This window comes from Molothrus aeneus, chromosome 2 (assembly GCF_037042795.1).
Source record: "Molothrus aeneus isolate 106 chromosome 2, BPBGC_Maene_1.0, whole genome shotgun sequence".
NCBI classification, from domain to species: domain Eukaryota; kingdom Metazoa; phylum Chordata; class Aves; order Passeriformes; family Icteridae; genus Molothrus; species Molothrus aeneus.
In genome coordinates this window covers 10,445,949-10,458,909 of record NC_089647.1, presented here as the reverse complement: position 1 = coordinate 10,458,909, position 12,961 = coordinate 10,445,949, and positions in this window count along the sequence as shown.

Here is a 12,961-nt window from a genome sequence, read left to right as displayed (position 1 = left end):
TTTTCATAAGCTTTGGGTAAAAAGGAAAGAAACAGTGGGGTTGATAACTCTGGAGGTTCCAACAAACAGCGTGAGACAAAGAAACTTTCTTTTCCCAATTTCCCATTTCAGCTGGTGTTAGCTTGTTTAAGTTTTTCTAAGCCTTCTGATGTTTATTTTCTTGCAACAAACTTTTTTTCTTATGCACTTTATGTAAATAGCTTATTGTTTTGCATTCTTCTCTAAATGAAAAAAAATTGATAAACTGTTAATTCAGTGTCATTGGGTAAGTGACACTCTCATCCTCCAATCCACTGTCACTTTTAAAAATCTATAAATGTTAAAGTAAAAAATTAAACACCCTTATTTTTACCTTAAAAATCCTGTATTCACATTGCTTTATTTTGTGTTCTAAACAACAGGCTGGTAAATTCTGTTTTGTAAGAGGGACTGTTCCAGGCAGTGCATTTCCAGCATGAAATTGCACTTCTCAAGTGGCTGAGCACTTGTGTCTCCCAGTCCCAGCAAAATGGGCTGTAATTATTTGGGAAAGCAGTGCTTTCTGTGGCTTGCTGCCACATGCTACTTTGTACTAATTGTGTCAGCTCTCAGACTCAGCAGATGATGCAGAAAATGAAAATCTTCCAGGGAGTTCCCTGTTCTGAAGCAAGTGCTTGGTGGCTCAGTGGAGCAAACTTCTGCATCAGAGCTGGAGAGAGGCTGGACTCATTGCAGTTCCTTTGTGTATCTGTGTTCAGAGTGCAAAATACCCACTAACATTGTTCATTTTAATGCAAAAAGGTGTCATTGGGGAAATTCAGAAAGGGCTGAAAACACCAAATCAGCTTCCTTTGAGAATATCCTAAGTCATTCATTAGTTAATTTCAGACCAGTTTGATTTAGAAATAAATGTTTTCCTTATACAAATGCCCTAAATGCTCCAGTTTTCTCCTGGTTCAGTATTTGGCAATAATTCCTGTTGGGTTGCCTGGTGATGTCATTGTGCTTTGATTTTCCCACCTGTGAAATGGAAACACCAATTTGTGATGATAAATATTTTAACTTTTTTTATTTTTAAAAAATTACTTGTAGCTACTTTGTTAAACAGTAGGGGAGAATCTCTATACGTGAGAAGGAAGATATGTCCCATGAGTAAATGTAGGCTCTGTAATTAACCACTGTATTGTAGTGATACCAAAGGGATCTCATTAGTGTGTACTTGCAGTAATGAGCTCTAAGTTAGTTTCATCAGATGCAACAAGCTTGGGAAATTTAATGCAGTATTTATACTTAGTGTGTAGTCATAAAGAGATTAAATTGTTAAGTGAACAGTTTAAAAAACTCCTACAAACTTGTTTTTCCTGTGTGTGTATAGGACCTGTTTGGTATTTGATAAATTCATTTTTTCTTTTAACTATACTGTTTGGAATGGCATGACAGGAAGGATAAGTCAAGAAGCTCTAAGTGCTAGGAGTCACTGGAGCAAGCAGGATGTTACTTGGATGAAAGGCAACGAGTCTAAGACAGGAGATGTTTGCTGCATCATCATCTTAATTCATGATAAGCTGAAATGCTCTAGATCAAAGATATGCAGGACAAGACCATTTGCTAGTTTAATTTGGGATGACTGTATTGATTTCAGTGATGCTGTGTAGAGTTAAGGCTGTGGTTTATGATCTCTGCCTCAGATAAGGATTGATTACACATTGGAAATACTTATTTGTATAAGGTGAAGTGCAGATGTGTGATGGTGGAATTAAGGGCTGGGTTTATATGCAGCTAAGTGGAAAGCAATTTAATAAGGAGATGCTCAAAGGAGGTTGGGTACCTTTTTAAGAAGAAGAAAACACTGTAAAAACATCTACTCTTCTCATGCAAGTTTTGTAAATAGAGTTATAGGTTACTTCTGAAGGAGAATTTTAGGGTAATTAATAATCACATGAGGCAATAATGTCTGGATAGAAACTGATGGGTCAGTGCAGCACAGCTGATACGAGTCAGGAATGAAGGATTCAGACATGGGGTCCTAAACAGGTACTAAACCAGGGTAAGTCCATAGTCATCTCATGCATTTGACAGCTGCCACTGGCAGCACTCAGCTTCTCTTTCCACTTTGAAGTTTCCAAGGTTTCTTTTGCGCTATTGGGACAGAGAAAGCCCAGGATAGCCCAGAAATTGGATTTCTCAGTGGGAGAGGGACTCCTGGGTGACAGGCCTTATTCAATATAATTTTAATACTGGATGATCAATGTGTAACTCCTAAAATTCTGTGTTCAGTTGTCAATTTCAAGTGAACTCTCTGTCCTTTCTTAGAAGGTAAGAAGCAGCCTGTATGGCTGGTACCAGACACCTCTGGATTTGCTGCAGCTGCCAGGGAGGCTCTGCAGTGTGGCATCAAAATCCAGTTTTATTTCAGCCCTTGCATCCTTCTGTGTACTGTAGGAATGGAAGAGCTGACTCCCCAGCACTGGTCAGAATGCATTAGGTGTGCTCCTGGAAAGCTTCTTTCTATTTAATTTCATTTGAAAGCAATGAAATGCTCTGCCTGTTCTGAGACCAGTCTGCAATGTGAAGTTAGATGTGGTAAGTCAGGATTCAGACTAAAAGGCTTACATAGATACTGCCAAGATGCTGTGGATAGAGATCCATACCATGGGTGTGTCTGAAAAATGGGAAGATGACACCTGTTTAAAAAGGGGAAATGTGGCAGTTAATATTTTTACCACAGCTCAAAATACCAGACACCTACTTGCTTCCTGCTTGACTGGGTATGAAGGATGGTGATTTTTATAATGTTTATCAAATACATGCGGTTTACACATTAATTGTTTGGTGTATTTAACCCTCTCATTTCTATGTTTTATCATTCTGAATATGAGCATAAGGAGTATGGATAATGGCCCTATTTGATACCATGTACAAAGAAACAAAGGAGAAACTAGAAATGGAGAATACAAAAATGTGTAAAGGCTTTTGTAGAAATTGAAAAGTTGTCAGAAGAGGGCAGCCTTTTCCCATAAACTATAAAGCAACAACACAGAAAACATCTGAAATTATTCCTTTCACTAGTTAGGCATGCCACTGTGGGGTTAACCTTGTTAACCATGGAACATGCATGAAACTTGATCACAACAAGAATGCTTCTCTTTTGTGCTATCTACAAAGGACATAGGCCTGGCTTTGTAGAAATATTTTTTTCCTCTTATGTTCAGACAATAGAGTTAGAAATGATTGTAAGATGAGTCAACAAAGGGAAATGAAATCATCCTCCTTTTTGGTTTTTATTTTGTTAAAGAGAAATGAACTTTGGATATCAGGGACAAAAGATGCTTGCTTAAATATTGCAGAGAAGTAAGTCAATCTTTAGATCAAGAGTGAACAAAGAACTAGAAAATTAAATGAATGATGCTTTATTAATGTATTCTTAATCACATCAATCTGTCTCAGTATTTATTCAAATACAATATGTAGTTCATGAAGACTGTTTCAAATAGTGTAATTTATGTCATAAACAATTGGCAGACTACACTGGTTTCCTACAAAACTCATTGCTGTCAGTAGGCTTCAGCTACAGCTAGTCTGTAACAATTCCAGTGAATTTGTTGCTGCAGTGGAAAAAGTGCCAGAATTTCAATGAATGTCATTTGTGAACTGATAGAGATTATGAAGATGTTTTTCATTTTGTTGTTTCGTTGGGGTTTTTTGATTGTTTGTTTTGGTTTTATTTATTATTCTTTTAATTTCTTGTTCCTGAGTGGATGGAGTAACCTTTTGGCTGTGTCTCTGTGAGTAAATTGGCTCCTGGTAGGGCTGGGCTATGGAGCAGAACTCTGAATGGAAAGCCAGGCCAAATATCTAGACTGGGAATTTGGGTCTAGACACTGGGCTGAGTGAGGACTCAGCTTCAGTTAATGAAGTTTTTAGATCTTGATTCAGCAAAGAAGTTAAGCTCCAGTGATTTAAGTGATTGGTTAAGATAAAAATTAGGCACTTTAACAGAAGCCTACCTAATTGTAGTCTCAAGCGCTTAAGTGCTTTTTGCTCAGATATTAATGATTACTTTAGTACTTAAAAACATCATAAAATATTTAGTTTGTGTGTGATATGCATTTTATGCCATTGTTCCAGTTAAGAAACAAACAAACAGCCTATTACCGTAGTTTGAGATAGCTGAATTTTGGATATTTCCCAATGTTTTGACTAGCAAAACACATGGGTTCCTGGTAGGTCCCCGTTATTGAAGAGACACGTATAAATTGGAAATTCTCCAGGAACAGTATGACTCTAGCTGTTTGTTATGATGTTTCCTTCTGAGCCTGGTTGGAGGTAGCAGCCTTGTGTCCTTGTCCCTGTTGGTGTGTGTGTGGTGGGCTGACCCCAGCTGGGTGCCAGGTGCCCCCCAAAGCTGCTCCATCCCTGCCCTCCTCAGCTGGACACGGGAGAGAAAACACCACAAGAGGCTCGTGGGGAGACATCACTCAGCAGTCACTGTCACAGGTAAAACACACTCACCCTGGGCAGATCAGATTAACTTATTACCAGTCCAATCAGAGCAGGGTAATGAGAGAGAAAACAAGATCTTAAAACCCTTCCCCCCATCTCTCCTTTCTTCCCAGGCTCAGCTTCACTCCTGGGTTCTCTGCCTCCTTCCCCACAGTGGGAGCAGGGTCTCTGTCAGTCCATCCTGGGCTCTCTCTGCTGCTCCCTCCTCACACCCTTCCCCTGATCCCACCTGGGCTCTCTCCCATGGGAGGCAGTCCTACATCAACTCCAGCTGAAGTTCCCCCACAGGCTGCAGTTCTTCACAAACAGCTCCAGAGTGGGTCCTCCACAGGGTCACAAATCCTGCTCCAGTGTGGGCTGTCACGGTCATATTTTCTGAAAAATCCCCTTGCTCAGGATTTTGTTCCTGGGAAGCTGAGAAGCCTCAGAGAAAAAGGAAAACAATATTATCTCATTTGCTTCTCCTGTGTTTTGCTGCTTTGGAATGTGTTTGGAGATTGTTTATCCAACAGGTGAGTGTTTCATTGGTTTTCTGTGAATTGTCTTGACTTATTGGCCAATTACAGCCAAGCTGTGTTGGGGCTCTGGAAAGTCACGAGTTTTCATTATTATCTTTTTAGCCTTCTATAAATATCCTTTCTGTATTCTTTAGTTTAGTTTATTATTCTTTAGTATAATATAGTATCATAAAATACTAAATTAGCGTTCTAAGAGCATGGAGTCAGATTCATCATTCCTTCCTGCCATGGGGTGCCCCAGGGCCACGGGTCCCATCAGGAGCCTCCTCCAGTGTGGGCTTCCTGCAAGTCATGCCTGGTCACACAAACCCAGTACAACACAATCAAAGTTTCTCCCCTCACAGACATTATCTTTGGCTTGTCATTAGGATTCCTAGGCCATCCTTTAATTTTTCAATACCTGGATTATGTTTTTCCCTAATTTTTCCATTCTTTTCTTTCTGGACAAAGAGGGGAGAAATTGTTTCTGGTCAGCCAAATTGCCCACTTTGAAATCATGTGTCCTTATTGTGAAAAGATTACTTTTAAAAAAATCTTAAACTAGAACCATTTTAAAAATAAATATAGTAAATATATAATATAATAAATAATGGTGAAGTGTTAAGCTCTATCAAGGGTAGGGCTTATGCTGATTAATATCCAAGTAAATCCATCTGCCTTTCCTGCAAAAATTATTGCTGCTCCATCCACCTCAGTGTACTCTGGCTGGTGTCAAAACCTTGTGTTTCAATTGCTTCAGCTAAACTGTGTCAGTCACCTTTATCTGAATAGATAGGAAGCTTGCAGCTTTGAGGACATTGTAACTACCAGGACAGGGGTGATGAGTCCTAAAGAACAGAGCTGAAGAATAACACAAATCATCAACCTGATCAGCTGTGTAAAGTCAGAGAAATAAAGGAAAACCAAGGAAGTCTTTCAGAAAGAGACAGTCAAAATAATGACAAAGTCTGGAACCTGTCCAGGGTAAAAGAGGGAGATTTCTGGATACAGTTTTACCTGGGGAAAGAATTTTGAATTGCTAATTGGGGGGGCCTTTGTTGTTAGACATAGTTCCATCCCAGGCTGAGGCAGATGGGGTTCATTCTAGTTCAGATGAGTGGGTATTAAAGTCAGAGCTGGATCCTCAGCTGTCTCTCAGCTGAAAAAGTGCAGCTCTCCATGCTGGTACACTTTTTTCTGGGAGCCATGCCACCCAAACTTGGCTCAGCAGTGAGCTCCTCCTTCCCCTGCCCACTCAAGCACAGAACATCAAGTCCCTATCACTGGAACTGCCTGTAAGTCTGGCAACTCACCCATTCCTGCACCTCCCTCCAGCAGCAACTTTTCCTCCCAAGAAAAAAACCTCACAAACCCTACTTTACTGCTTGCTTTGTAAAGGTGATGCTCAGTGACAGAGTAACCTTGGTGTTTAAAAAATGGAAACACCCATCTCACAAAAACAATCTCAATAAACATTATTGACGCTCTTCAAAGCACAAAGGCTGCAAAGAGAAAAATATGAAGCACTGCAATACCTGCCCCTGAATGTCTTTTGGGTTTCAATTAAAGGACTGAAGCAGGGTCATAGCTAGTCCCAATACTCCTCACTCCATGTCTTCTCTGCTTCACATTTATTAAGTTGCAAGGTACTGTACTTTTTTGTTTTCTAGGTCTTGAAGTATTCAGTAGAGTCAGTGGAAAAATTCCTTCTGATGGCAATGAGCTTGGATGAGCCCCCTCCCAACCTACCCCCACCAATATGAAAAAAAGTGTCATAATATCAATAAAAAATCTAAAGCCAGTGAAGGGGAAATGAGGTATAATGTTAATGAAACTTTGAAAATGGAATCCATTCTAAAAAAAATAAATATAACTAGGGCTCTTGCAGTAGTTTTATCCCATTATCTACAGAGACATAGACATTGCATTTGGGTTTCTGCCTCATGCAAGACTTTGAAGAAGAGATAGTGCTTTCAGGCATACAAATCACTAGAAGAAAGATCCAACATTGAATGAAAGAAGCTTGAAATTATTTTCAAGATGGAGATGCAGATTTTGCCTACAGCGTTAATATATTACAGTTTGGCATCTCTGAAATACAGCTGTGAAGGATGCTGTGAACTTGCTAATTAATAAGACTGCTTTCCTCAGACATTTCATTAACCTAAACTTTTTAGTTTTCTGCAGATGAATGCATGCATGCCTGTTTTTAACCTTTGTACAATGGCTCCTCATGTTATAATTAATTTATTTCCACTAGCAAGATGAGATTATTGGGTTATAGAAGTAATTCCAAATGAGTCATGCATCATTTATACTGATCAATATTGTTGGGTACAGTGTTTTATTTTCTCTTCTGACTTTTCATTTTACAGAAATAATGTATTGTCAAAAATATAGAATTCTAACATTTAATTTATCATCTAGCTTTAAGCAATATACAGGCAAATATTTAGGAGGATCCAGAGACCTTCAAGATCATCTAGTCTGACCAGCATCCCAGCACTACAATAAACCCCTAAGTGGTATCCCCAAGGGCCACATCCAGATGCCTCTTGAACAAATCCAGAGACAGTGACTCCACCATCTTCCTGGGTAATTATTCCAATGCTATTTCAGTTAATTTTTTTTTGATGGATCTAATCTGAACTTCCCCTGCTGCAACCTGAGGCAGTTTCCTCTTCTCCTTTCACCTGAGACATGGCAAAAGTGACCAGCACCCACATTGCTATTTGTGTGCTTGGAAATTCACATTGAGGACTGCTGCATTCTGCAGGAGATTGAAACTGAACAAAGAGTGTATTTTCTCTTATTAGGAGACTGGGCTGGTCAAGTTTTTTTGGTTTGTTCTGATTTGATTTTTCTTCAACTGTATTCATGGTAGAAGAAGAACCAGAAGGTCTTGTTATCTGGTAAGCCAGGTGGGAAATGGGCTGTCAGGAAGAAGGTGAAAGGCATTAAAATACCTATTTTCTGTGAGGTCACAGGGTAACAAATAACAGTGATCAGCTCTCCTTTGATTTTTAGCCAAGGAGGGACTGAAAGATTGCTACCATGTCAGCAGGGTGAGGAGCACCCTCCCAAATGGATTGGGGCAATCATGGGTGGAACAATTTACTGCTGAGAAATGATCCCAGATTTAATGAAGCTGCAGCCTAATTAAACTATAGCCTTTGCATCTTGTCCTTCGCTTTTCCCTTATTTTCTTCCTTCTTGGTGGCATTGCTGATGCCATCACCTTGTAGATGGGGGAATTTGCAGCGTCTCCCTGCACTCACAGGCACCCAGAGGCTGGATGTCAGGCTGCAACAGGGATGCTGGATGAAATGGAAGGATTTCTGTTCTAGAAATAACTCCCCTGCAAAAAGCCACCAGGTAAACTCATGTGTTTAAAGTTTTACACACTCATATGGTTAAAGTTTTGTTTCCTGTAACAAGTGCAACACTAAATAAAGCTGCCTGGATACTTCTCCAGGACAGATCGCAAATGATGTTAATTTTACTACTCATGTAGAAAATTCCTTGTGAAATTAGATTTAAGTCTTTGTGAGAATGAGGCCTTTATTTACCAGGCAAAGGGAATAAGAGCTCTCCATGTTTGGGAAAATAAGACACTTCTATAGCTGTAATTGTTTGGGGTAAAATAAAGAAGAACTTAAGATGTTAGTAGAGAGGAATGTGAAGCAGGTGGATTGATACTGGTTAGAGAAGGGATGTTGTAACTATTATTGATGCTGGCTGCTGCTGTCCATGGCCTGGATGCCTGTGATCAGGTGAGTCACAGGAAGAAAACCTTCAGTGAATCTCCATAGGCAAAATAAACCTTTTCCTGTTATTGCATTGATGTTAAAGTATTTAGGTTCAGTCTTGGCTGTGAGCAGAGCTAACTTATTTTAAACAAATGATTACAGATAATCCTTCTCTATTTTCTTTTATTTTCCATTTGATTTTAGTTTTTTAGTGTCTTTCATGAAACAATTTATCACATGGTGCCTATATGTTAATTTCATCCCAGCTGAACAAGTTTGCAACAAGGATGTTGATTTTATGACATCCTTTCTCCCTCTTTGCACATTTTGGTAATAAATACATTTTCAGGTGTGCAGTCATACACAGACTGTTTTGAATTCATAGTATTTTTCAGTGTGCAGATAGCTTTGGGTTCCCTGCTTTAGTATTCATTTTGATATTTCCCTTGTAATTATTCTGGCTTTCTGGGTGTTTATTATGCAGCATTCTCCTAATTATATGCTTGCACACTCCAAAGTTTAGGGATTTGAGTGTCTATTGTGTCCCTATTCCACAGCTCTTCATAAATTTCTTTCAATATGCTTTGACACTGCAGTCATTCCAGAAAATAACATTGAAACTACCCTTAATGTCTTACTAACTTGTTGAGGGTGGCACTTCAAGTTTGTTTTCTTTCTCATTCTTATTCCATATATTCCTGCCAGGCATTTTGGCAAAGTGAAATGAAAATTGCAGAATGGCAGAAAGAGTGAGCAAGGCAGTAATTACCTACTTTGTATGCTTACATTGTGAAGTATTCCATCCTGAGTGTTTTGGAGATTTATGAATGTGTGTTTATTCAGAAGCATGTAGGGTTACAAAAATCTTTTCCTCAAGAAATGGTCTTGAGCCTGCATCAATCTGCTTAATTTGGATCTTGTCTCACCTAATTTTTTTGAGTAATTAAAAATGAAAGAAGCTGAAACTCCTGTCTAAGTGCTGCTCAAACTATGGTTTCACTACATGGCTGAATTCAAAGCTTGAAAATAATAGCAGCAAAAGCAGGAAAGAGTTTTGGCAGAGCCCAATTCCCAGATATGGTTTGTAGAATGCTCTCACACACAGCCATTCTAGCTCAACTGAGTCCCTGGCTGCTGTAGCTCCTGTTACTTGTGCCAAAGCCAGCTAGTTCTGAGTCTAACACAGCTGCTGAATGCTCTGCAAACCTTCTGGGATTTGGGAAATTCTTGCTGTGGTTGGAGCAGTTTTTCCATCTTACCTGTTGAATCAGGCTTTCTGCGCATCAGCCTCTTCAGCACTTAAACTTTCTGTCTGGCTACTTGTCTTAAATTGAGAAGCTGTTCTGAAACATCCCTTCCCCACTTTGGTTTTTTTCCCCCCTACCCTCATGATTTATTGCTTTCTAATTTCTGCCAGCACACTGTCAAAAGGGTGAACTCAGCAATGGAAAAACCTGTGTGGTAAAATAAGCTAAAAAACACCTCTCAAGCATTTGTAACCCAGCGAGTTACAGAAATACATCTCACTGTGCTGACTTCCAGGCAATTGTATGAGATAATTCAGGGAAGATAAAATGTGAGTATGAGAATGATCTGCTTTACTGCAAGAAAGAAACATGTTTTTAAGCACTCCTTTAGCCTGCATTTTAGGTTTTCTTTGAAATCATCAGAGCAAGATGGCAAATAGCAGCACTTTGGTGAATCAATACAACGGAGCTGAGTATGTGCCAGTGGCAATGCTTTCATTACAGCAGACACAGGAGGCTTATTTCTAAATAATATAATAAATCTTCTTGTCTTCAGATCTGAAGATAATATTCAACTGTTTGTGTTGGTTTTGGAAAGAGAGCATGACTAACAGAACATTTCAATTATTATGACATGTCAGTAGGAGTTATTGCTGCTCAGATGTCATGTAATGATAGGAAAGAACATAAAAAGAACATGAACCCAGAAGGGAAACAAAATATTATTTTTTTTCAGTCTACTACAACATTTTAGTATTTTCTGGATCAAATTTAAAAAATTGCCATCAGCAAATTCCATATTAAAAACCCCAAATCTATAGCAGTTCTTATTGAAGCCAATATAAGTAGATAAATATTTCTTTGCTATAAACACTTTTCTCAGCAGGTAAACTGCCACAATATGTATAAGGAAATACCATCATTCAGACATGATATTGGAATTTCTCTGTTCAGTATTGTTCATTGTGCAGGAATCAGTGACCAGTTGGGTTATCCACTAATCTATGCACATTATGGTCTCGTGACCTTTTCCAAAGTCAGGGCATTGCAGATCATAGAGGTCACAGTAGATCTACTTGTCCCTAAATCTTATCCTTTCCAGCTGGGTTCCTTATGAGGTGCTTTTCTTGTTAAATAAGTAGCCTCCATTCTCATGTCCATGCTTTTCATATGTAAAAGCTTTCAGTATCAAAGTACTTTAGTCTCCTTCAAACTTCTATTAAAACAAGTAGGAATTTTGTCTGATTGCAAAGCACTGGGCAGGACTTTATCTGAATAACAGCTCCTCTTATCTTTCAGACTTCCAAGACTGAATTGCTCTGCAAGATGGTTTGGGGCTTTTTCAGTTAAAAATGAGTACATCATTTTCATTATTCAATTATCTGTCAAACATTGCAGGAGTTTCAGTTTCTGAAAGAGGAAAAAAGCAGAAAACATGGTTTTCTATTTAAAGTAGGCATTCCTTTTAGGCATTAGGCATTATCTTATTAGAGCCATACAGTGTGTTAAAACAAAAGAATTAGAAATTATAAAACAAACTCCAAGAGACTGATCATTATAATCAGTTTTTTTTTGAAGTTGAAGTGCCAAAATTATCACTGCAGCAATGACTAGCTCTGATTGCATCCACTTGTAGCAAGGATTCATTGGCAATGCAGTTTTATGAACATGAACAGTTGAAATAAATAAGTTTGTATCAGAAGTAATGTTAATTCATTAAATCTATAGAATTTTTCTTTACCTAGTAGAAAGACAGACTTCTGAAAAATAAAATGTTTTAACCTACAATCAAGGAGACCAGATGACAGAATACAGAAGGACCAAAGAGTTTAGAATCTGGGAGAGTAGGAGAAATACTATCTATGCAGATACACTACCAATGTGACTGTGTAATTCTGTGGAGAACACAATTCCATAGAAAGTGCTGCAAGAAAAGGCAGTGGCAAAGTCAGCAATATTTTGTTTATGTAATCTTTTTGTATTATTTTCTTCTGTAGAGGAAAAAGTCTCATGTACTATGGAGGGAAGTAACGTGTGTCCGGAAGAATGAAATAATTCAGTCCAGGGTTAAAAGCAGCAGTGGACATTTTCTGATTCTCCCTCCTGCTGGTGCCAGGTTTTCATTGATGCTGATGGCTTAGGACAGTTTGGCCACAAAAACTGTAAGTAACAAGGAATTTTTAGCCATCTCTTCTGGCTGCTCCCCAGAACAGTTGTGTGGCAAATCCTGCTGAAGAAATCTGTATAGAATCTATTCCTTGTCCACCTGTTGGCAGCCAAAAATTAATGCCTCTGTCTCAGCTCTCCATCTGTAAAATGTAAAATAATGGTATTCCTCTACCTTCCAGAAGTGTTATAAATTCACTAAGGCTTGTGAAGAACTTGCTATTTAGCAATGCAAAAGTATAGAGGATGGAATGCCTTGTGAAAAAAAAGCTTTTTCTGCTATTGAGGAATCCCCCAGCTTAAGCCTTCTAGTTTAAGAATCAGTTTCAGCTGACTAGAGATTTTAGACAGGTCTGGGTTTTTTGGGTTTTTTGTTTGTTTTTTAATTGCAAGTGCTGTATTTTCAGGTTAGACTGAGCTGTGCTAGACTTGATGGCAAATTAAGACTTATACCCTACAGGATTACTCTATTTTTGTCATCAGCCTTTTATTGTGAATGGACATAAGTTTACACAGATGAATTGCTTGAAACAAACTTAACCCCAAAAATGCTTGACCGTCACCAGACTGTGGATTTAACTTCTTTTTACATTGTACTGAGGAACTAATGGAAATAATGGAAATAGTAGCTTGGGGCTAGGTCTGTTGGCTGCTGGTGTAGCTGCAGTTGTAACAAGGAGGAATTTAATCAGCAATGGGAAGATTGAGCCTGTGGCCATTCCCTCCCTGGAAGGGTGGCTGGACTCAAACCAGCCCTGCTGAGCTGGTGGAAGAGCTCTGCAGTTTGTCCCTGTTTCTGCAGAATAAAAGCATTAAAAGC